We start from the raw sequence: 27,416 nt of genomic DNA on the forward strand, positions 1-27,416 counted from the left end.
TAACGTGTGTTATTAATTTCACTGTGGTGACGGGTCATCGCTGATTTCCAACCGCCGGACCGACTTCATGAATAATTAATCTGATGACGGGTTTTCGAGTATTATCCACAGATTGAAGTACCAGGTACTATACAGACTTGCAGTGTGGTGCTCGGTGGTGTATCAATATTGCAATCATGTGTAAAATCAATGGGGGTCTAAATTTATTTATTTTGTTTAATCACCTATCATATCTCGAACTATATGAATCAATCAAGCAAGCCAAGCAAGCAAGTTTTAATTAAAGGAGTGTTTCGTGATCCTAGCATCCTCTTTTTATGAAATTTTTCAGTACATATCCACGAAAAAGCCTATTCCCAAAATTTCAGTTGATTCCGATTTTGCGTTTGCGAGTTATGCATGATTATGTGTATTACACTGCTCCATAGACAATGCGTTGTAATTTCGTTCTGGTGCACCAGAACGAAATTCAAATTTCACGATATTTTGCAAAACGAATTAATCTGCAAGAAATATTTTGTGCATAAACATTATGTAGCCAGAGGTTTCCAGTGATATAAAAATCTCAACTTTTTTTGAGAAAAGTGGGGGGGATGAGGGTGTGGATCACGAAATGCCCCTTTAATCGATCAATCAAATATAAAATCACATGCGTCAAACAAGAAAACATATTGGGAATGCAAGACGATACTCAGTCACTCACTCACTAAATAACTAGATAACTAAATAACATAACTAAATAACTAGATAACTGAATAACTAGATAACCAAATACTAAACTAGATAAATAACATAACTAAATGATTAGATAACTAAATAACATAACTAGATAACTAAACAACATAAGATAACGGGATAACTAGATAACTAAACTAAATAAGATAACTAAATACGATAGCTAGATAACTAAATAAGATAACTAGATAATTAAGAGAACTAAATAAGATAATTAGATAACTAAATAAGATAACTAAATAAGATAACTAAATAAGGTAACTAAATAAGATAACTAAACTAGATAACTAAACTAGATAACTAAACAAGATAACTAAACAAGATAACTAAAATAGATAACTAAATGAGATAACTAAACAAGATGACTAAACAAGATAACTAAACTAGCTAACTAAACTAGATAACTAAACTAGATAACTAGATAACTTAACTAGATAACTAAACTAGATAACTTAACTAGATAACTTAACTAGATTAACTAGATAACTTAACTAGATAACTGGATAACTTAATTAACTAGATAACTTAACTAGATAACTGGATAACTTAATTAACTAGATAACTTAACTACATTAGATAACTAGGTTAGATAACTAGATAAATAAATAGATTAGATAACTAGATTATTTTTTTAGATAACTAGATTACATAACTAGATTACATAACTAGAGTACATAACTAGATTACATAACTTAACTAGATAACTTAACTAGATAACTTAACTAGTTAACTAGATAACTTAACTAGATAACTAGATAACTTAACTAGATTAGATAACTAGATTAGATAACTAGATTAGATAGCTAGATTAGATAACTAGATAAGATAACTAGATTAGATAACTAGATTAGATAACTAGATTAGATAACTAGATTAGATAACTTAACTAGATTAGATAACTAGATTAAATTAGGCCTAGATTAGATTACTAGATAACTAGATAACTAGATAAATAAATAAATAAATAAATAAATAAATAAATAAATTAATTAATTAATTAATTAATTAATTAATTAATTATTAATTAATTAATTAATTAATAATATTAATAAATAAATAAATAAATAAATAAATAAATAAATAAATAAAAAAATAAGCAAGCAAGCAGCAGTTACAGTGGCGGCGGCGCTACGCCCCCCCCAATATCCCCCCTCCACTTTTTAGGCCCCCTCCCCAATTACGTACTAAAAATGTCTACTTTTTGCGGCAATTTTACGCAAAATTTGTCGAATTTGCCCCTCCCCGAAATTCATTTGCCCCTCCCCGAAATTCCTGGTGCCGCCACTGAACAATTAGGCCTATCAATTAATTTATTAAATGGCAACGACTTACACCACTCTAAAGTAACCATAAACAAATAAACAACTAAAAACATTATTAACAAATAAACAAACAAACAAATAAACAAAAAATAAACAAATTAACAAACAAACTTATAAATAAATACATAAACAGGCAAATAATCAACAAAATAACAAACAAATAAACAACTAACTTCTAATCAAACAAATAAACAACATGATTGACAAAAAATAAACAAATAAATAAACAAATTAACAAACTTATAAAGAATAAATAAGATACTTAACATAAAATAACAGACAAATAAACAAATTTCTAAAGAAACAAATAAACAATATAATTAACAAAAAATAAACAAATAAACAAACTTCGAAACCAATTAATAAACAAATAAACATACACTTATAAACAAACAAACAAAATACAAACAAATGAACAAAGTCATTAACAAATCATAAACAAACAAGCAAACAAATAAATAAACAATATGATTAACAAAACTTATGAACAAATAGATAAACAAACAAACTTATAAACAAACAAACAAAATACAGACAAACAAACAAAGTCATTAACCAAAGATAAAAAACAAGCAAACAAACAAATAAATTGATAAACTTAAAACAAATAAACAGAATGATTAACACAAAATTAGTAAATAAACAAACAACAAATTTTTTAAGATAAACAAATAATTAACACAAAATAATTAAATAAACAAACTTATAAACAAATAAACTTATAAACAAACAAACAAATAGAAACAAATAAACAAAACATTAACAAAACATAAATAAGCAAACAAATAAATTAACAGGCTTATAAACAAATAAATAAACAATGATTAACAAAAAATAAACAAATTAACAAACTCATAAACAAGTTAATAAAGAAACGTTTAAACAAACAAGTAAACAAAACAATTAACAAAAAACCAAACAAATAAACAAATAATTATTAAATAAGCAATAACAAACAAATAAACCAATTGCCCATGTAGTATTCCGTGCAGTGTACGTACTGTATCTCGGTATTTTAATACTGAGCCTGTGCACAGAATACCTGGAACGCTAGGATATACGTCATTTAATTAATTATTCATTAGGTCGGTCCGGCGGTTGGAAATCAGCGATTACCGTGGTGACGAGCTAGATCTAAAACCATCATTTTCATGATCTGTACGAGTCGATTATTACGTAAATGTATGACGTAGAGTTCATTAATATTCATATGCACTACTACGACTTCTTCATGAGAGGGGTCTGTCATACGACACCGGTGAGCCCAGATCGATTGTTAAGAAATAACTGCGAGTGTAAATGATGCGAGGACTGTTGCAACACACTGACTGAGCCAGAAACAAATGAGGAGGAGTAAGATGGAGAGAGTAACTATAATGGTGTGTTCCAGTCACGCTGGTAAGTTTCAGCTGAATCAGCTGGTTTACTTAAATTTCATGTCTCAGTTTTGTAATATTGGAAACAATTATGTAGAGCCTGCAATTTTGTAGGTCAAGAAATGCAAGCCAAAATAAAACGAATTTAAGCTTGCTGCGCGTGGCTCACAACTTCAGATATAGCCAAAAATATGTTGTTGATGACAGCCATTTCTGAATCCAAGATGGTCGCCAAAAGAAATGGCGTATAACTTTGTATGCGTTTATTGTAATCCTTGACATCATAAACATGGATAATGTCACCATTTTCAGTTTGATGTGGAGTTCAGAAGCCAAAATATGTAGAAAATAACCAAAATCTCAATGTTTCATTATCTCCCACAAATAACATAGGATACTACACTACAAAAGACTTTCAGAAACTCAAGTACCACATGAACATGTATAGACATTAAACATTTCATTTTTAGAGAGGCCAACTGTTATCATATTCAGAGACACATTGTAATTTACACAGTAAACACAACAATCAATATGTATGCAGTTTAGTTTATTAGGTACTTGTGTACATTCACGTGTTTATCTATAAATGGATGGATCTTGATTAAGCCAGTTTCTATTGTCCTTTTCGAAGGCTTTTGACTAACACACGCGTCGCGTCACGTCACGTCACGTCACGTCGCGTCACGTCGCGTCACGTCGCGTCACGTCACGTCACGTTGATATCTTCATGAGCGAACGAACTTGCACCCGCTGGGCCTGTTGAAATCAAAACAAATCTTTGCCGGGGTCCACTCTTGCAGTAATGTTCATGTCAAATCCGACCCCATTTAATGGGTTCTCTGGGTTCAAAAATCCCACTCAATCAGGCCCAGGAAACTCCACAAATTACCCTCACGGAGGCTCCCAATACCGTCTAAAAAGAACCCCAAGTGCCCCATCTACTGCAAGAGTGGACCCCCGGCAAAGATTTGTTTTGATTTCAACAGGCCCAGCGGGTGCAAGTTCGTTCGCTGTCGATATCAGCATGTGTGTATCATATGCAATAGAGCAGGCCATGGAAAACACGTGTGCAACAACGTGACCAAGTAAAACAAACACAGCTGTATGGAATTTTCCATTGAAAACTCTGAGGTCGTATTCTTGAAGACGGGTCAACCTTAGGCCTGGGAGGCTCTTTGGCCATGTCAAGTGGGGTGGGCTGGGTCATGTTATTGCGCGGTTGTGTTGTTCATTTTTCGTGGCGTCTGCGGGTTTTTCTGCGGGGCCGGGGTGTGTCCTGGGACGGGTGTTAGCCCCTTTGCGAGAATACGGCCCGGGGTATTTTCCACAGTTTAAAAACAGCCACGCGTATCCCATGCATTCATATCGGGTCTTTTCAATGGAAGTTCCTAGTGCATGTTCATGGTATGTGCTAAGCGAAACATTGATTGGGGTGCAAACAAGGGTCATGTTGAGTTCTGGCTTGTTTTGGGTGATTGGATCGGGTTGTCAAAAAGGCAGTAAATACAGGTGGTTGTCAAGCATTCTCAATTGGCAAAAGAAATACAAACTAAGTGGCGAAGGGAAAAAAGTTTCCGGGAAAGTTTTTATCAAATCAAAATAAAATAGGAAAATAGGAGTTGAAAACAGAGAATTGAGGGACCCAACGGTACCCAGTTCGTTGGGCGGGGTGTTATGTGGCCCACCTCGGGTGCATTCACCCAATGCCCCCAGCTTGATAGAGGTCAAGGTCAAATTGGATCTCAACCGTATGACTTGTTTGTAACTTCTAAGAAGATATCAACGTGACGTGACGTGACGCGACGTGACGCGACGTGACGTGACGTGACGCGACGCGACGCGTGTGTTAGTCAAAAGCCTTTTCGAATTGCCCAAAAATTTAAAATAATATGGTCGGGTTTTTTGTTTGTTTTATTGTTTGTTTGGTTTTTTTAAACAAGCCTTAGTTATTGTTTATCACTGTGAACTTGCGGGGTTTTTTTAAACGTTAAACTATTTTTAAAACATTATATATGGCAAAATATTTATTTTATTAAAAAATACTGAGCGACCGACCCTGACTTTGGAGCTTTAAGGGCACTACAAACTTAGGCCTAATTAATGCATTCTCACCCCTAATTGTTTATTTGAGATGCCAATATAGCCATAGCGATCTCCGTGTAAAAACTACATATAATTCTGTTCAGCTAATCTGAACAATCGTTTCCAAAAATCTTCTATAATACGTTGTCGTGATGAGCTAACCAATCTGAAAACGAGAGAGAGAGGGGGGGAAAAGAAAGAGGAGAGAGAGGGGAAGGGGAGAGAGAGGACGAGAGAGAGGAGGGAGAGAGAGAGAGAGAGAGAGAGGTGGAGGGATAGAGAGAAAGAGAGGGGGGAAGAGAGAGAGAGAGAGACATTTTGATTAGTAAATAAAAACAATTATACGGTAAGCATATGACGATTGCCTTTTTGGATTTGTTCATTATGGCACGGGATTAATATAATTCAATAAATATTCAATCTACGGTTTTACGATCTAGTACAAAATACTTATGGTCCGAGAAGCCATGAGACAATCAGCATGCATATTAGTGTGACAAAAATCAAGGTTTTACTTTTTTTAACGGGGCATTTTGTTAGTTTGGTTCAAAATGTCATCATTTTAAAATAAATTTAAAAATAAAATTGGACTCATTGGAACGTCCCAACCCTTCCCCTAGTCCGCCAAATTCAAATGTGATTGCGTGCGAGTTTACCCGGACTCAAAAAGAGGAAACACTGACCCAAACTTATTTTCGTATGCTCTGAAGAAAACGCCGGGCCTCGCAATTCAAACTATATATCAACGCGACGTTACCCATCGTCAGTCTGCCGGTTGTGAAGGCCTTAATCCCCTGTTGTTAAGCACACTTTAATTGATCTTCTCCGGTGACTGCACTGACGCACGCTGAGCAGTGCGGTAAATAACACATTTTGGGGACTAAATTAAGATAAAAAGCAATCAAATTATGATAAAAGAAAATTCCTTGACATTTTGATTTATCAACAACATAAACTTGAACCCCGACTTTAAATCATCGCAATCGGCCACACAACGTCCGAAATGCATGCGAATACGTTTTGTCCACAAACCTGTTCAATTCGGCACAGAAACAATGGCGAAAAAAATGACTTTTTCTTGAAAAGTGCCCCTCCAGATTTCGGATTTAGGTTAAGATATGTATTCTAGAAATTCGCAGAAAATCGTATAACGAGGCGATGTTGCTCACGAAGCAAAGGCACGGTTTTCTGTTGCTATGGAAAATCTCAGCCCAGTAAAATCATCGATCTCAGTGGGCCACGTAATGAACGACATGCATGCTAATACGTTCTATACACAAACATGGGCAAAGAAACAGTGAAACAACGCTCAAAGGTCACTTTCTCTTTAATTATACTCCTCCATATTTCAGATTTAGGTTGAGACGTATTTTATAGATATTCACAGAAAATTGTCTGAAGATCGGTATTTTTGAGCGAAAGAGAAGTACTTATTACTAACGCTATAGATTTTCGAGACCACGTTCAATTCGGGCATAAAAATAGTGGTGTAAACAGCGCTCAAAAGTCATTTTCTCTTTAATTATACTCCTCCAGATTTCAGATTTAGTTTAAGACGTATTTTGTTGATATTCACAGAACATTGCCTGAAGATCGGTATTTCTGCGCGAAAGAGAAGCACTTTTCACTAACGCTATGGATTGTCTAACCCCTTTCAATTCGGGCATAGAAATAGTGGTGAAAACAGCGCTAAAAATCACTTTATCTTTAATTATACTCCTCCAGATTATAGATTTAGGTTGAGACGTATTTTGTAGATATTCACAGAAGATTACGTGATAAATCGGTATTTCTGAGCGAAATAGATGCACTTTTTACCGGGCTTTTTACCCTCGCTATCACGTAGTGTCATCAACACCCCCCCCCACCCAGTATTAATTGCACAGCACTGATATGCTTACAGACTTTTCTTGCCTATGTCATTTACCTGAAGCATGTCTGCATAACAATGCACTACATCCGAAATCTATGTGTTAAAAAGCCACCAAGCGTTCAGATGGGCAACAAAAAAAACCACAAAATACAACTTTGGATGGAGTCTGAGGAGAGAGAAGAAAAGATGGAAGCAAGCCAACCTACTTATTGAGAAGATGGATATAGTAGGCACCGGGCTGTTGGCGAATCTTTCAGTGCGCATTGTCAGCCTGGAAAATTCATCAGCATTCCCGAGACTCCTACACCATGGACCGCCTTCCTTTTACGAGGGAGAAGCCCGCTAGTGCGTTCACATGATGGAAGAGACTGAATTGAAGGCAATGACTTTCCCTCTAGTGGAAAGGGTGTCCAAGATGCAAGTGACGAAATATACCTTTGTAAACAGAGCACATCCAGATCTTGCAAAATATGCTTATTTCTTGACTAGCGATCTATGTTCAGCCAGTCTATTATCAATATGAAAATAAAGGAAACTTGTACAAAGTAATGGGAGCGTCATTTGTTAAAATGAGGGGATGTATCATGTTGCAAAGGATTCTGGGAAAGGTAAGATATCTTTTCTGGGTTTTGAGTTGCAAAATTGGGCCAATACCACGTTTTGTTACTGCTTCTTGATAAACATAGGGAATAGTGCCCTTATTTGCTGCATACTAAATATGGTCTTACGGGTGTACTACACCCCTAGCCAATTTTGTGCCTATTTTTGCATTTTTCTCAAAAATTATAGCACATTGGTGACAAGTAAGATATGTATATTATAGGGGCAAGGACTACAACTACTGTACTGAAAATTCAGCAACTCAAAGCATGTAGTTATTGATTTATTGATCAAATATTGGTTTTCCCTCATTTTTGACTGTAACTCCACAACTGTTGTCTGTGCTGAAATAAAATTTCCAGTGCAGTAGTTGTAGTCCTTGCCCCTATAATATATATATCTTACTTGTCACCAATGCGCTATAATTTTTGAGAAAAATGCAAAAATAGGCACAACATTGGCCAGGAGTGTAGTACCCCCTTAACCCATTTGAATAGTTATACAGGATTGTGAGAGACGGGAGCTTTGCGCAAGCGAGCGAAGTAAGTTTCTAAAGCAGCCTGTCAGCTTTTAATTTTCTTGATTTTCTTTACAATTCGGCCACCATTTGGGGTAAATTTTGCAGGATATTTTACCTATATTACACCAAATAATTTGATAAAAAACGGGAGAAATTCGTTTAAATGTAAGCAAGAGACGACAAAAAACAAAAGCGATTTTGATCATGTTTACATCTCGTAACCGTCATTCTTGGTGTTTGCCATTCAAAATAAAAACGACCTACATAATAGGAAATGTCCATCGCAACCGGCAGACTGTCTTTGACCACATTTATTTACAGGCCAAGTTAAATACGACACGCGTGGACTTTAACAGAACCAGAGTCCATTGTGCCCGCTTTCAAAAAAAATAGACCGGCAGTGGTAGACAACTGTGACGGCATTCGAAATATTATTCTTGGGTAATACCCTTTTACTTTTCCTGACCAAAGCACGTAGAATCCCTTTAATTTCATGTATGCATTACGTCATGATAATGGACCGCCCTGATTGGCTGCTTCTACCGACGCGACGTCGGGATGGTAAAAAAAAACATTCCGACACGGCGACTTCAGCTGATTATACATTTCTTAAATGCATGTTCCAAATTTCATTATTTTTAGTCAAATTAATCGTTTTCGGAATTAAATCGTTCCAAATTACTGTAGATTTTGTTGTATATAACACGTAGAGGTGATTTGGGACACGTGAAATTAATTTTAGAATGTGTTTTGGACGATGTTCTGTGCAAGTGAATCGGGTGATGCGGCTTTTTTTTGGGGGGGGTTGGGGGTTTTAAACAATCGTAGGTTCTAAACAATATAGCATTCCTTTCTGCTCATGTTGGTACGTAATGTTCTATGCAAAGTGGAGAGAGAGAAAGGACTGATTTAGTTCGTCTATCGCATATTATTTTGTAATAAAATTTATTTGGTTTCCATCATTGAGGTTTGATTACGTGGCGACGGCGTAGTGCAGATTGATGTATAGCTACGTCATCGAGGTCAAAGGGTACATGTGTGGTACGGTCGTATTACTAAAGTAACATGTACACATGTACATGCGCCAGTTCGGGTTTTCCCGAATATTGTATTTCGGATCTTAGATTTAATTAATTATTTGAGAGGTGGCGTGTTCTGCTGAGCTACGGTACACCAAGTTTGATATTTCTGTTTCTAAAATAACACATCTATGATTTGTTTTATTCGACTTTGGCTATATTTGAAACATTGTTTCTATGATAACCCAGCAAACACAAAAACGTTTTAAATAAGTTATATTTTGGCTTTTGGTTTAGGTAAAAACGTTTTAATAACATTGAAATGTCGGGTTATATAAAAGTATTGATAACGTTTTAAAACGTTTTGTATGAAAATACACTATAACAATATTTTTAAATGTTTTCAAAAAATGTTATTGTAAACTATTTTTGCAAACATTTTTGCCAAAGATTGTGTCAATACTTAAATAACATTATGATAAAATATTTGAACCCAGCAAACACAGAAATGTTCTTAAAATTTTTTTTTTTTTCAAAACCTTTAAATAACATTTAAATATCGATATATATAAAGGTCATGAAAACGTATTTAAAACGTTATTGAAAATATTTTGGGCAAACATTTTTCAAAATATTTTTTCAACCCCAAAATATTTTCTGTTTAGAATGTTTTGTATCAAGTTTTCAAGAATGTTTTTAGAATGTTATTAAAACGTTTTTATGCCCTTCATATAACCCGACATTTAAACGTTTTCTGTAAAACATTTTTGTTTGCTGAGCAGTAGATTATCAAAAATGTTTTTAAGGTTATGAAAACGTTTTATACTCTTAATATACCCTTTATATAACCCGACATTTAAACGTTTTCTGACAACATTTTATAACCTTTTACGAATGATGTCGAAAACGTTTTGTGTTTGCTGGGAAGGCATCTTATCATTTCCTATTTACAAGACAGTTTATCTTTGAAATTATTATTGCTGGGATACGCCATCTTATTACTCTTTGCAACATTGTTTCCAATAAGCTATCTAAGCAAATCTGTTCACTTTAATACGCTCGGAAATAAAAAAAAGTCAAACAAGTATGGCAAAAAAAAATGTATCAATAACTGAAATTATTACATGATTCTCAGCTAATTATCTCAATATCTCACATTTCTTAGATGCATCTTGATATTTTGGCAATCGAATGGTCACTACAAGCTTAAGCTTCCGTAGTACCCGGATGAGCAAATCGCTGAATATGCCTTTAATAAACTGATCCCGAGTTTCTTGTTAAAATATAATCGTTAGTGCTTCTAGTGTCAAAATCATATGTGGGAAGCCTGGTTTATGAAATAATTTGTCAAAAGCTTTCGGGAGGTGATAACATTGACCCCGATTTTGTGCAGGCCCTATAGATACTGGCTCTAGCCAATGCATATGCACAGATCAAGTGACTGTGCCATATAATTTGTAGAAGATTTAAAAAAATCGATTTTATTGTCCGACTCCGAGGGGGTACTCCACCCCCCCCCCCTCATCCGACCAAAAGAGTCAAATTATTAGAACTACATGAAGATTCAATTGGAACTTTTTATTTCAAAGAAAACTATCTTCTTTGAATTATTATTATCGCAAAAAACCAAATAGGTAGTTATTTTGACTTACCAGAGCTTCCCCGTTAGATACCTCCTACGAGCATTTCTCGCATCCAATACAGTCATCTATAGGACAGGCATGAATTCCGCACCACTCACTTAATAAGAAATACAGAATACAAGAAATATAATAAAGAAATTAACACAGAAAGAAAGAAATATAGAGAAAAAATACAAAACGAAAGAAATACAGAAGTTACAATAAATTGTGTTTGAAAGAAAGAAAGAAAGAAACTAGAGTCAACAGACGCTGAATACAAGCCGCAATTTGACCCCTATAACTTGACCCCTTGGTTACGGATGGGGTCAACTGCTCTTGCACTGTGCTTAGGATGTCATAAGAAATATTCCTGGTGAATTTCAGCTTAATCGGAACTTATACATGGATTTTGATTTTTTGAAAATTTTTGATTGACCTTTTGACCCCTTTAATGACCTTTGACCTCAATGTAAAAAAAACCCTATGTACACCGACAAAATGCATTGTTCCAATTTTAATTTAAAAATTCTAACATGTTCAGTTCTTGAGATAAAAATTCTTGAAGTTATTCAGCTAAAAACAGGAAGTGACCCCTTAATGACCTTTGACCCCAAAATAAAAATACCATGCATACATCAGGGAACACTAATTCATGTATGTTGGTTATATTATTCTGGTCTGTTTACATTTTGAGATAAAAATTTTTTGAACATTTTTGGTTTTTGACCGGAAGTAACCCCTTAATGACCTTTGACCCCAAACCTGTAGGCATCCTAAAGACCCTGGCTAGTAGCAATGCATGTGTGCTAATGGCGACTCTCTGCTATATATTTTGTAAAGACAGTGATTTTTTGAATATTTTTAGCTTTCAGACCGGAAATGACCCCTTAATGACCTTTGACCTCAATTCTTTTTAGGAAGTTTTAAGCACTGCCACATGTTGATTCATATGCATGAGTCACATGATCATTGCATGAAATTTGTGGAAGGAGTAGCATTTTTTTTGTTTTTATATTTTTGACCGTATTATAGCTAGGTCAAAGGTCACAGCGAGGTCAAAGTCAAATGGAAGGTTTGGCCTAGCCCAATGGTCATTTGGGTCAACTTTGGTTGAAATCTGTCAATCCCTTGCGGAGCTACATGCAGTTGATTGCGGTTGCCAGAAGAAAGAAGAAAGAAGAAAGAAGAAACAAGCCGCAATTTGACCCCTATAACTTGACCCCTGGGTTACGGATGGGGTCAACTGCTCTTGCACTGTGCTTAGGATGTCATAAGAAATATTCCTGGTGAATTTCAGCTTAATCGGAACTTATACATGGATTTTGATTTTTGAAAATTTTGATTGACCTTTTGACCCCTTTAATGACCTTTGACCTCAATGTAAAAAAAACCTTATGTACACCGACAAAATGCATTGTTACCTAGCCGGGACACCGGCTAGGTCTTGTGATGCTATCGGATCTTTCTTCTTCTTCTTCTTCTTTCTTCTGGCAACAAATTTCAAAATGCTTCTTCTCCTACATGTTACATCCTACAATGACGTCACTTGCACATATGCACCGGCTATATCCAGTGTCTATAGGATATTCACAAATTTGGGGTCAAAGGTCATTAAGGGGTCATTTAAGGTATAAAGCAAATATCTTCAAAATGCTTCTTCTGCCACAAATTACATAGTACGATGATGTCACTTACACATATGCATCGGCTATTACAGGTACACAAAACTTATTCTCCGATTTTGGGTCAAAGGTCATTAAGGGGTCATTTCCGGTCTGTAAGCTAAAAATATTTAAAAATCACTGTTTTTACAAATTACATAGCAGAGTATTGTCATTAGCACACATGCATTGCTACCAACCAGGGTCTTTTGGGTGTCTACAGTTTTGGGGTCAAAGGTCATTAAGGGTCGCTTCCGGTCAAAAACCAAAAATCATCAAATATGTTCATGTTTTATATCTTAAAAGGAACCAGACCAGAGTGATATAAACTTCATATATGCATTAGTGTTACCCGATGTATGCACGGTATTTTTATTTTTTTGTTCAAAGGTCATTTAGACGTCATTTCCGGTATTAAGCTAAATAACTTCAACAATTTTTATCTCCATAACTAAGCATAGTAGATTCTTTTAATTTAAACTGTAACAATGCATTTTCTCAGTGTATATGAGGTTTTTTTTATATTGGGGTCAAAGGTCATTAAGGAGGTCAAAACGTCAAATTTGCACCCAAAAAATTAAATTACGGAAAAGTAGCTGTATCTCAGCCTATGGACGACGGATAAAGCCCCTACATGCTACAGTGATGCACCATTAATGGTGTGAGATGTCCATAATAGCCGGTCAAAGGTCAAACTTTAAGTTAAGACTGACATTTCCGGCCCCGGCTAGGTCCAGATCTGTAACCAGATCTAGTTCCAATTTTAATTAAAAAATTCTAACATGTTCAGTTCTTGAGATAAAAATTCTTGAAGTTATTCAGCTAAAACAGGAAGTGACCCCTTAATGACCTTTGACCCCAAAATAAAAAATACCATGCATACATCAGGGAACACTAATTCATGTATGTTGGTTATATTATTCTGGTCTGTTTACATTTTGAGATAAAATTTTTTGAACATTTTGGTTTTTGACCGGAAGTAACCCCTTAATGACCTTTGACCCCAAACCTGTAGGCATCCTAAAGACCCTGGCTAGTAGCAATGCATGTGTGCTAATGGCGACTCTCTGCTATATATTTTGTAAAGACAGTGATTTTTTAATATTTTTAGCTTTCAGACCGGAAATGACCCCCTTAATGACCTTTGACCTCAATTCTTTTTAGGAAGTTTTAAGCACTGCCACATGTTGATTCATATGCATGAGTCACATGATCATTGCATGAAATTTGTGGAAGGAGTAGCATTTTTGTGAAATCACACTTTTGACCATTATAGCTAGGTCAAAGGTCACAGCAAGGTCAAAGTCAAATGGAAGGTTTGGCCTAGTCCAGTGGTCATTTGGCTCAAGTATGGTTGAAATCTGTCGAAGCATAAGAGAGCTAGGGCGAAACGTGGCAATTCACGCAAAATGTCACGAGGTTGCCAGAAGAAAGAAGAAGAAGAAGAAGAACTAGATCTGGTTACAGATCTGGACCTAGCCGGGCCGGAAATGCCAGTCTTAAAGTTTATGGACATCTCACACCATTAATGGTGCATCACTTTAGCATGTAGGGGCTTTATCCGTCTTCCATAGGCTGAGATACAGCTACTTTTCCGTAATTTTAAACATTTTTTTTGCACATTTGATGTTTTGACCTCCTTAATGACCTTTGACCCCAATATAAAAAAACCTTATATACACCAAGAAAATGCATTGTTACAGTTTAAATAAAAAAAATCTACTATGCTTAGTTATGGAGATAGAAATTCTTGAAGTTATTTTGCTTAAAACCGGAAATGACGTCTAAATGACCTTTGACCAAAAAATAAAAATACAGTGCATACATCGGGTAACACTAATGCATATATGAAGTTTATGTTACTCTGGTCTGGTTACGTTTTGAGATGAACATATTTGATGATTTTTGGTTTTTGACCGGAAGCGACCCCTTAATGACCTTTGACCCCGAAACTGTAGACACCCCAAAGACCCTGGTTTGTAGCAATGCATGTGTGCTAATGACAACACTCTGCTATGTAATTTGTAAAAACAGTGATTTTTTGAATATTTTTAACTTTCAGACCGGAAATGATCCCCTTAATGACCTTTGACCCAAATTCTGTGAATAATTTATAAGCACTGGATATAGTCGATGCATATGTGCAAGTGACATCATTATAGGATGTAACATGTAGGAGAAGAAGCATTTTGAAGATATTTGGTTTTATACCGGAAATGACCCCTTAATGACCTTTGACCCCAAATTTGTGAATATCCTATAGACACTGGATATAGCCGATGCATATGTGCAAGTGACGTCATTGTAGGATGTAACATGTAGGAGAAGAAGCATTTTGAAATTTGTTGCCAGAAAGAAAGAAAGAAAGAAAGAAGAACTAGATCTGGTTACAGATCTGGACCTAGCCGGGGCCGGAAATGCCAGTCTTAAAGTTTATGGACATCTCACACCATTAATGGTGCATCACTTTAGCATGTAGGGGCTTTATCCGTCTTCCATAGGCTGAGATACAGCTACTTTTCCGTAATTTTAAACATTTTTTTTGCTTACATTTGATGTTTTGACCTCCTTAATGACCTTTGACCCCAATATAAAAAAAAACCTTATATACACCAAGAAAATGCATTGTTACAGTTTAAATTAAAAAAATCTACTATGCTTAGTTATGGAGATAGAAATTCTTGAAGTTATTTTGCTTAAAACCGGAAATGACGTCTAAATGACCTTTGACCAAAAAAATAAAAATACAGTGCATACATCGGGTAACACTAATGCATATATGAAGTTTATGTTACTCTGGTCTGGTTACGTTTTGAGATTTTAAAAATGAACATATTTGATGATTTTGGTTTTTGACCGGAAGCGACCCTTAATGACCTTTGACCCCGAAACTGTAGACACCCCAAAGACCCTGGTTTGTAGCAATGCATGTGTGCTAATGACAACACTCTGCTATGTAATTTGTAAAAACAGTGATTTTTGAATATTTTTAACTTTCAGACCGGAAATGACCCCCTTAATGACCTTTGACCCAAATTCTGTGAATAATTTATAAGCACTGGATATAGTCGATGCATATGTGCAAGTGACATCATTATAGGATGTAACATGTAGGACGACACGAAGCACTTTGAAGATATTTGGTTTTATACCGGAAATGACCCCTTAATGACCTTTGACCCCAAATTTGTGAATATCCTATAGACACTGGATATAGCCGATGCATATGTGCAAGTGACGTCATTGTAGGATGTAACATGTAGGAGAAGAAGCATTTTGAAATTTGTTGCCAGAAAGAAAGAAAGAACTAGATCTGGTTACAGATCTGGACCTAGCCAGGGCCGGAAATGCCAGTCTTAACTTAAAGTTTGACCTTTGACCGGCTATTATGGACATCTCACACCAATGGTGCATCACTGTAGCATGTAGGGGCTTTATCTGTGTTCCATATAGGCTGAGATACAGCTACTTTTCCGTAATTTTTAAAAAAAATGCAAATATAACGTTTTGACCTCCTTAATGACCTTTGACCCAAATATAAAAAAACCCTCATATACACCAAGAAAATGCATTGTTACAGTTTAAATATAAAAAATCTACTATGCTTAGTTATGGAGATAAAAATTCTTAAAGTTATTTAGCTTAAAACCGGAAATGACGTCTAAATGACCTTTGACCAAAAAAATAAAAATACTGTACATACATCGGGTAACACTAATGCATATATGAAGTTTATGTCACTCTGGTCTGGTTACGTTTTGAGATAAAAAAAAATGAAAATATTTGATGATTTTTGGTTTTTGACCGGAAGCGACCCGTTAATGACCTTTGACCCCAAAACTGTAGACACCCCAAAGACCCTGATTAGTAACAATGCATGTGTGCTAATGACAACACTCTGCTATGTAATTTGTAACAACAGTGATTTTTGAATATTTTAGCTTTCAGACCGGAAATGACCCCTTAATGACCTTTGACCCAAAATCGGAGAATAAGTTTTGTGTACCTGTAATAGCCGATGCATATGTGTAAGTGACATTATCGTACTATGTAATTTGTGGCAGAAGAAGCATTTTGAAGATATTTGGTTTTATACCGGAAATGAACCCTTAATGACCTTTGACCCCAAATTTGTGAATATCCTATAGACACTGGATATAGCCGATGCATATGTGCAAGTGACGTCATTGTAGGATGTAACATGTAGGAGAAGAAGCATTTTGAAATTTGTTGCCAGAAGAAAGAAGACGAAGAAAGATCCGATAGCATCACAAGACCTAGCCGGTGTCCCGGCTAGGTAAAGAAAGAAGAAAGATCCGATAGCATCACAAGACCTAGCCGGTGTCCCGGCTAGGTAAAGAAAGAAGAACGCGGTAAAAAGAATGCACATCGCCGATGGCGGATGTGCAACTAGATCTGGTTACAGATCTGGACCTAGCCGGAGCCGGAAATGCCAGTCGTAAAGTTGATGGACATCTCATACCAATAATGGTGCATCACTGTAGCATGTAGGGGCTTTATCCGTCTTCCATAGGCTGAGATATAGCTACTTTTTCGTAATTTTAAACATTTTTTGCAAATTTGACGTTTTGACCTCCTTAAAGACCTTTGACCCCAATACAAAAAAAACCTCACATACACCACGAAAATGCATTGTTACAGTTTAAATTAAAAAAATCTGCTATGCTTAATTATGGAGATAAAAATTCTTGAAGTTATTTAGCTTAAAACCGGAAATGACGTCTAAATGACCTTTGACCAAAAAAATAAAAATACCATGCACACATCGGGTAACACTAATGCATATATGAAGTTTATGCAACTCTGGTCTGGTTACGTTTTGAGATAAAAAAAAAAGAACATATTTGATGATTTTTTGTTTTTTTTTTGAAGAAACCCCTTAATGACCTTTGACCCCAAAACTGTTGATACCCCAAAGACCCTGGTTGGTAACAATGCATGTGTGCTAATGACAGCACTCTGCTATGTAATTTGTAAAAACAGTGATTTTTGAATATTTTAGCTTTCAGACCGGAAATGACCCCTTAATGACCTTTGACCCAAATTCTGTGAATAGTTTATTGGCACTGGATATAGCCGATGCATATGTGTAAGTGACGTCATTGTAGGATGTAACATGTAGGAGAAGAAGCATTTTGAAGATATTTGGTTTTATACCGGAAATGACCCCTTAATGACCTTTGCCCCCAAATTTGTGAATATCCTATAGACACTGGATATAGCCGATGCATATGTGCAAGTGACGTCATTGTAGGATGTAACATGTAGGAGAAGAAGCATTTTGAAATGTGTTGCCAGAAGAAAGAAGAAGAAGAAGAAGAAAGATCCGATAGCATCACAAGACCTAGCCGGTGTCCCGGCTAGGTAACTAGATCTGGTTACAGATCTGGACCTAGCCGGAGCCGGAAATGGCAGTCTTAAAGTTTATGGATATCTCACACCATTAACGGTGCATCACTGTAGCATGTATGGGCTTTATCCGTCTAGATCTTCCATAGGCTGAGATACAGCTACTTTTCCGTAATTTTAAACATTTTTGTGCAAATTTGACGTTTTGACCTCCTTAATGACCTTATGACCTTTGACCCCAATATAAAAAAAACCTTATATACACCGCGAAAATGCATTGTTACAGTTTAAATAAAAAAAATCTACAATGCTTAGTTATGGTGATAAAAATTCTTGAAGTTATTTAGCTTAAAACCGGAAATGACGTGTAAATGACCTTTGACCAAAAAAATAAAAATACCGTGCACACATCGGGTAACACTAATGCATATATGAAGTTTACGTCACTCCGGTCTGGTTACGTTTTGAGATATAAAAAATGAACATATTTGATGATTTTTGGTTTTGACCGGAAGCGACCCTTGATGACCTTTGACCCCAAAACTGTAGACACCCCAAAGACCCTGGTTGGTAGCAATGCATGTGTGCTAATGACAACACTCTGCTATGTAATTGGTAAAAACAGTGATTTTTTGAATATTTTTGCTTTCAAACCGGAAATGACCCTCTTAATGACCCTTGACCCAAATTCTGTGAATAATTTATGGGCACTGGATATAGCCGATGCATATGTGTAAGTGACATCATCGTACTATGTAATTTGTGGCAGAAGAAGCATTTTGAAGATATTTGGTTTTATACCGGAAATGACCCCTTAATGACCTTTGACCCCAAATTTGTGAATATCCTATAGACACTGGATATAGCCGATGCATATGTGCAAGTGACGTTATTGTAGGATGTAACATGTAGGAGAAGAAGCATTTTGAAATTTGTTGCCAGAAAGAAGAAAGATCCGATAGCATCACAAGACCTAGCCGGTGTCCCGGCTAGGTAAAGATCCGATAGCATCACAAGACCTAGCCGGTGTCCCGGCTAGGTAACTAGAGTCAACAGACGCTGATTACAAGCCGCAATTTGACCCCTATAACTTGACCCCTGGGTTACGGTGGGGTCAACTGCTCTTGCATTGTGCTTAGGATGTCATAAGAAATATTCCTGGTGAATTTCAGCTTAATCGGAACTTATACATGGATTTTGATTTTTAGAAAATTTTTGATTGACCTTTTGACCCCTTAATGACCTTTGACCTCAATGTAAAAAAAACCTTATATGTACACCGACAAAATGCATTGTTCCAATTTTAATTAAAAATTCTAACATGTTCAGTTCTTGAGATAAAAATTCTTGAAGTTATTCAGCTAAAACAGGAAGTGACCCCTTAATGACCTTTGACCCCCAAAATAAAAATACCATGCATACATAAGGAACACTAATTCATGTATGTTGGTTATATTATTCTGGTCTGTTTACATTTTGAGATAAAAAATTTTTGAACATTTTTGGTTTTTGACCGGAAGTAACCCCTTAATGACCTTTGACCCCAAACCTGTAGGCATCCTAAAGACCCTGGCTAGTAGCAATGCATGTGTGCTAATGGCGACTCTCTGCTATATATTTTGTAAAGACAGTGATTTTTTGAATATTTTTAGCTTTCAGACCGGAAATGACCCCTTAATGACCTTTGACCTCAATTCTTTTTAGGAAGTTTTAAGCACTGCCACATGTTGATTCATATGCATGAGTCACATGATCATTGCATGTAATTTGTGGAAGGAGTAGCATTTTTTGTTAAATCACATTTTTGACCATTATAGCTAGGTCAAAGGTCACAGCGAGGTCAAAGTAAAATGGAAGGTTTGGCCTAGCCCAATGGTCATTTGGGTCAACTTTGGTTGAAATCTGTCAATCCCTTGCGGAGCTACATGCAGTTGATTGCGGTTGCCAGAAGAAAGAAGAAAGAAGAAACTAGAGTCAACAGACGCTGAATACAAGCCGCAATTTGACCCCTATAACTTGACCCCTGGGTTACGGATGGGGTCAACTGCTCTTGCACTGTGCTTAGGATGTCATAAGAAATATTCCTGGTGAATTTCAGCTTAATCGGAACTTATACATGGATTTTGATTTTTGAAAATTTTGATTGACCTTTTGACCCCTTTAATGACCTTTGACCTCAATGTAAAAAAAACCTTATGTACACCGACAAAATGCATTGTTCCAATTATAATTAAAAAATTCTAACATGTTCAGTACTTGAGATAAAAATTCTTGAAGTTATTCAGCTAAAAACAGGAAGTGACCCCTTAATGACCTTTGACCCCCAAAATAAAAATACCATGCATACATCAGGGAACACTAATTCATGTATGTTGGTTATATTATTCTGGTCTGTTTACATTTTGAGATAAAATTTTTTGAACATTTTTGGTTTTTGACCGGAAGTAACCCCTTAATGACCTTTGACCCCAAACCTGTAGGCATCCTAAAGACCCTGGCTAGTAGCAATGCATGTGTGCTAATGGCGACTCTCTGCTATATATTTTGTAAAGACAGTGATTTTTTGAATATTTTTAGCTTTCAGACCGGAAATGACCCCCTTAATGACCTTTGACCTCAATTCTTTTAGGAAGTTTTAAGCACTGCCACATGTTGATTCATATGCATGAGTCACATGATCATTGCATGAAATTTGTGGAAGGAGTAGCATTTTTTTGTGAAATCACATTTTTGACCATTATAGCTAGGTCAAAGGTCACAGCGAGGTCAAAGTCAAATGGAAGGTTTGGCCTAGCCCAGTGGTCATTTGGGTCAACTTTGGTTGAAATCTGTCAATCCTTTGCGGAGCTAGATGCAGTTGATTGGTTGCCAGAAGAAAGAAAGAACTAGAGTCAACAGACTCTGAGTACAAGCCGCCGCAGTTGACCTTTGACCCCTAAACTTTGACCTTTGGGGTCATAAATATTATTATATTTTTAACATGTTTAGAATGTCGTAAGAATAATTCCTGTTGAATTTGAGCTCGATTGGACCAATTTCGAAATTTGACCTTTGACCCTATAACTTGACCCTTGGGTCACGGATGGGGTCAACTGCTCTTGCATTGTGCTTAGGATGTCATAAGAAAGATTCCTGGTGAATTTCAGCTTAATCGGAACTTATACATGGATTTTGATTTTTAAAATTTTGATTGACCTTTTGACCCCTTTATTGACCTTTGACCTCAATGAAAAAAAACACATATGTACACCGACAAAATGCATTGTTCCAATTTTAATTAAAAAATTCTAACATGTTTAGTTCTTGAGATAAAAATTCTTAAAGTTATTCAGCTAAAACAGGAAGTGACCCTTAATGACCTTTGACCCCAAAATAAAAATACCATGCATACATCAGGGAACACTGATTCATGTATGATGGTTATATTACTCTGGTCTGTTTACATTTTGAGATAAAATTTTTTTGAACATTTTTGGTTTTTGACCGGAAGTAACCCCTTAATGACCTTTGACCCAAAACCTGTAGGCATCCTAAAGACCCTGGCTAGTAGCAATGCATGTGTGCTAATGGCGACTCTCTGCTATATACTTTGTAAAGACAGTGATTTTTTGAATATTTTTAGCTTTCAGACCGGAAATGACCTCCTTAATGACCTTTGACCTCAATTCTTTTAGGAAGTTTTAAGCACTGCCACATGTTGATTCATATGCATGAGTCACATGATCATTGCATGAAATTTGTGGAAGGAGTAGCATTTTTGTGAAATCACATTTTTGACCATTATAGCTAGGTCAAAGGTCACAGCAAGGTCAAAGTCAAATGGAAGGTTTGGCCTAGCCCAGTGGTCTTTTGGGTCAAGTTTGGTTGAAATCTGTCAATCCCTTGCGGAGCTAGATGCAGTTGCATGATTGGTTGCCAGAAGAAAGAAGAAGAAGAAAGAAAGAAAGAAAGAAAAGAATTGGAAGAAGACAGAACAAGCCGACGTTCGTCGTCGGCTTGTAAGAAAGAAAGAAGAATTGAGAAGAGACAGAACAAGCCGACATTCGTCGTCGGCTTGTAACTAGTGGCAAATGGTGGTCATAGACCACAAACCTAGCTGGGGCATGTTGGTGTTTTGGAGGTATCTGACCCCTGCAAAATGTTCCAGAAATGTTCCCCTGGTCATGAGGTTTGTTGTCACCGAGTTTGAGTCCCATACGACTTGCAGATGCCCAGAAAGTTAAATTTTACGATTTGACCCAGATGACCTTTGATCTGACCCCTGTAAAGCATTCCAAAGTGTTCCCCTGGTCAGTAAAATTTGTTATCACAGAGTTTGAGCCCCATGTACCCCTTACAGATGTCCAGAAAATGCATTTCTAAAATTTGACCTCTGCATGACCTTTGACCTGACCCCTTCAAACTGTTCCCATGTTCATGAGATTTGTTGTCACTGAGTCTGAGCCCCATACCCCCATACAGATATCCAGAAAATGAAAGTTTATGATTTGACCCCAGTTAACCTTTGACATGACCCCTGCAAAGTGTTCCAAAATATTCCCCTGGTCATTAAGTTTGTTGTCACAGAGTTAGAACACGGTACCCCTTACAGATGTCCAGAAAATGCATTTCTAAAATTTGACCTCTGCATGACCTTTGACCTGACCCCTGTAAAATGTTCCCCAGGTAATGAGATTTGTTGTCACTGAGTGTGAGCCCCACACCCCTTACAGATATCGAGATACGGCAAAATAGATTTTACCCCCTTAATGACCTTTGACCCCAATTCTGTGTGCAAGGTATGGGCACTGGGTAAAGCCGATGCACATGTGTAAGTGATGTCATTGTGCTATGTAATATGTGGCAGAAGAAGCATTTTGAAGGTATTTGATTATATACCGGTAATGCCCCCTTAATGACCTTTGACCCCAATTCTGTTTGCACCCTATGGGCATTGGATATAGCCGATACATATGTGCATGTTACGTAATTGTAGGGTGTAATATGTAGGAGGAGAAGCATTTTGAAATTAATTGCCAGAAAGAAAGAAAGAAAGAAAGAAGAAAGATCCGATAGTAAAACAGTACCTAGCTCGGGGGGTTGGAAACCCCCCAGCTAGGTAAGAAGAATTGAGAAGAGACAGAACAAGCCGACATCCGTCGTCGGCTTGTAAGAATTGAGAAGAGACAGAACAAGCCGACATCCGTCGTCGGCTTGTAAGAAAGAAAGAAAGAAAGAACTAGAGCAACTGTGCCCTTTGCAAGGGCACGAGGTAAGTTAGGCGTATGACTGTGATGACATCACGCAGCAATACTGTGCAACGTTAAATTTGACCCGACCTTTGTCTTCGGTTGACCTTTTTGGTTACATATTCAGAGCAACGTTAAATTTGACCTGACCTTTCAAATTTGACCTGACCTTTGACCTCACATGACCTTTGCGGTTTCATACTCCCCAAGTGTCTCCCTAAGTGTCAGAGATCATTTTCCCCGAATTGCAGCCCAATCAGAGCAACTTTAAATTTGACCTGACCTTTGACCTCGAATGACCTTTGCGGTTTAATACTTCCCAGGGATCATTTCCCCCGACTTACAGCCCAATTGGAGCAACTTCAAATATGACCTGACCTTTGACCTCACTTGACCTTTGTGGTTTTATACTCCCCAAGTGTCAGGGATCATTTTCCCCGAGTTACAGCCCAATCGGAGCAACTTGTAATTTGACCTGACCTATGACCTCACATGACCTTTGTGGTTTTATACTCCCAAAGTGTCAGGGATCATTTCCCCCGGTTTACAGCCTAATTGGAGCAACTTCAAAATTGACCTGACCTTTGACCTCACTTGACCTTTGTGGTTTTATACTCCCAAAGTGTCAGGGATCATTTTCCCCGACTTACAGCCTAATTGGAGCAACTTCAAATTTGACCTGACCTTTGACCTCACTTGACCTTTGTGGTTTTATACTCCCAAAGTGTCAGGGGTCATTTTCCCCGACTTACAGCCCAATCGGAGCAACTTTAAATTTGACCTGACCTTTGACCTCACATGACCTTTGTGGTTTTATACTCCCAAAGTGTCAGGGATCATTTTCCCCGGTTTACAGCCTAATTGGAGCAACTTCAAAATTGACCTGACCTTTGACCTCACTTGACCTTTGTGGTTTTATACTCCCCAAGTGTCAGGGATCATTTTCCCCGACTTACAGCCCAATCGGAGCAACTTTAAATTTGACCTGACCTTTGACCTCACATGACCTTTGTGGTTTTATACTCCCAAAGTGTCAGGGATCATTTTCCCCGACTTACAGCCTAATTGGAGCAACTTCAAAATTGACCTGACCTTTGACCTCACTTGACCTTTGTGGTTTTATACTCCGTGTCAGGGATCATTTTCCCCGACTTACAGCCCAATCGGAGCAACTTTAAATTTGACCTGACCTTTGACCTCACATGACCTTTGTGGTTTTATACTCCCAAAGGGTCAGGGATCATTTTCCCCGACTTACAGCCTAATTGGAGCAACTTCGAATTTGACCTGACCTTTGACCTCACTTGACCTTTGCGGTTTTATACTCCCTAAGTGTCAGGGATCATTTTCCCCGAGTTACAGCCCAATCGGAGCAACTTGTAATTTGACCTGACCTTTGACCTCACATGACCTTTGCGGTTTCATACTCCCCAAGTGTCAGGGATAATTTTCCCCGAGTTACAGCCCAATCGGAGCAACTTGAAATTTGACCTGACCTTTGACCTCACATGACCTTTGTGGTTTAATGCGGTCATATTTCAACATTTTACTTACCCCCCACCCCCACCCCCTTATTCACCATTATTGCGTCATCTGTAGAAACTATATAGTGGGATTATTGATTTTCATAAATGCATCATGGGAAGGCGTGATGCAGTTTTAGCCAAGATATCACCCCCCCCCACACACACACACACACCCTATAGCCATCAGTGGAAATGATGTAGCTGTTTATATCTAGCATACAGGCATCACATCACAAGTTCCACTCAAGATATGTAACAAAATTGGCATCTGAACATACCTCAGTTTGTTTCGTGTGAATCGCCCACTTGCGGTTTCATACACCCCAACTGGGCTGTTCCAGTTGAAATTCATACAACCTCTCCGGAAGACATTATCTTAATCTCCCACACAGGGCGTGTGAATTTCGAATGGGCCTACCTCAATGGGTGACTCCGTTTGTAATATTCACTCCCTGTGTGGACGATTCCAGTCATGTCTTGCATGAAGGGTGTATGGATTGCAGTTGGAATAGCCAAAATTTACACGTTTTGATGTATGGATTGCAGCTGCAATAGCCAGGCGGCGACTGGTATGATAGAGCCGGCAACTTGTGAAACCGCCCGGCCGTATGACATTTTCCACACGGTTGACGATGGAAATTTACTGAATTTAGAGAATGCACGGCACTCACCACCTGGCAATAGACGAATCCAGACGAAATTTTACACGTTTTGAAGCACAGACAGCAGAACCATTGCCTGTGGTTATCTCTTGTTTATCAAAACACTAGACTAGATGTCTCCATGTTTTGCCCCTAATTATAATGGGGGTGCGGCACATATGAGGCAAAAATGACCATTTTTGACCCCTGTGACCCCCTGGATGACCTCCGATATTAAAACATTTTAAGACTTTTGTAGCCACTTACCCAATACGGCTTGGCTATGCGTTTGGCCCACATCCGATCACGGATGTAGCACTAGTAGTCAATTGTGAGAAAGAAAGAAAGAAAGAAAGAAAGAAAGAAACAAACAGCAAGAAAAAAATAAGTTAGGCTGCACGCCTAACTTAAAGAAAGAACAAATAGAAAGAAAGAAATCCTGTGCGTATAGACTTATAATCTTTGTTTGAAATACAAAATTATTGGGTTAATAAAAACAGCCAATACACCGTGACTTTTGTGTCGCTTAAACATGTCAAACAAGTTCAAATGTTCTTAAAACCTGATATCCGGCGACTTTCCATTAAATAAATAACCAGGCATGCAATATTGGTACGATATTACAACCGACAGTTATATCATATGTCCACTTGGAAAACAATCGAATCAAATATGCAAGCCTATATTATAAATAAGATAATTCTGCTCAAACAACCCTCCACAACATGATTTACTAACAATTAGTAACCGAAATGGTAAGATCTTTATGCCTTTTTATTTGAAACCAACCCTCTTTCATACCATGCAATTTTTTACACCTCTCTCACTGCAATAAATATACTTTACATTTTCTAATCTTTCTTTGCTTACTATGCTAATGTTAGATTATTGTGTTAAAGAAAAAGATTGTATCCAAACGGTTACATTTCAGCCTCAGGAGTGGCACTTCAGTAAAAATACACAAATCACGAACGTTTCCGACTATTAAGCCGCATTTACGCAAACATGGTTAACGCGTCCACGCTTAGGTTGTATTTGCGTTCGCGCAACAAGTGAGCGTGTTGGCGTTGCATACTGCGTAAACCAGAGCGTCACATCACACAACACACGAAGTCGGTGTCTAATTGATCGCCACCTTGTGCAATAATTTGTCGCTCGGATGACATAGTGGCGTATCACAAAAATGGCCATTTTGAGATAATCACGTTTAAAGTTTTTGCAACTTTTACCCATTTGTCATACCTGAATCAAAATGTCCCCATTTGTTGAATGGATACGAAAAAATAAATATTTAAGTAATACATTTTATGTATAAAATACATTGATGTCATTCACCAATTAATTGTAATTAGGCCTAGTCATTAAACCTATGCCTATACGTCATTATAGTATAGGCCTACTAAACGTCTAATCAATTTAGACTTTACATAGGTCTATAAATAAGCCCATAGCCATTAACACTAATACGGCCTAAATAAATACAAACTTATCAGAACGGTCGACAAGAATGTCAAAAAGTATAGGACTTTGTTATGAAAAACTTATTATAGGTTTACAACTACATGGTAGAGGCCAGACTAGATCGGTAGGCCTATATCAGACATTACAAGAAGCCTTCAACGGAAATTAATAGTTATCTAGACCTAAGTATCTCGTGGATTGGCTTTCTCTCATATCCCCTCTTTTTTGCATTCTTTCCGTGCACCTTTATCCCGTTTTTTAACCAGTTGGTTCGATAACCATTTAGCATGTTTAGTTTAATACCTAATAAGTCTAAAACCATTGGTCTAATAAATTATAACCCATTTCGTCTACAAACCACTTGGTCTACAAACCAT

General features: G+C 37.0%; 1 long non-coding RNA gene across 1 annotated transcript in view; it reads right to left on the reverse strand.

The window, feature by feature from the left end:
• Nucleotides 1-4,677: 4,677 nt before the first annotated feature.
• The window catches only part of LOC140144910 (uncharacterized), a 31,212-nt gene continuing 8,473 nt past the window's right edge, over nt 4,678-27,416 (reverse strand). Inside the window, exons 3-4 of the long non-coding RNA XR_011857957.1 lie at nt 11,183-11,270; nt 4,678-5,684 (exon numbers count right to left, since the gene is read on the reverse strand). This is a non-coding gene — a long non-coding RNA (uncharacterized lncRNA). The remainder of the gene's footprint in view (nt 5,685-11,182; nt 11,271-27,416) is intronic.

This window comes from Amphiura filiformis, unplaced genomic scaffold (genome assembly GCF_039555335.1).
Source record: "Amphiura filiformis unplaced genomic scaffold, Afil_fr2py scaffold_97, whole genome shotgun sequence".
Lineage (NCBI taxonomy): Eukaryota > Metazoa > Echinodermata > Ophiuroidea > Amphilepidida > Amphiuridae > Amphiura > Amphiura filiformis.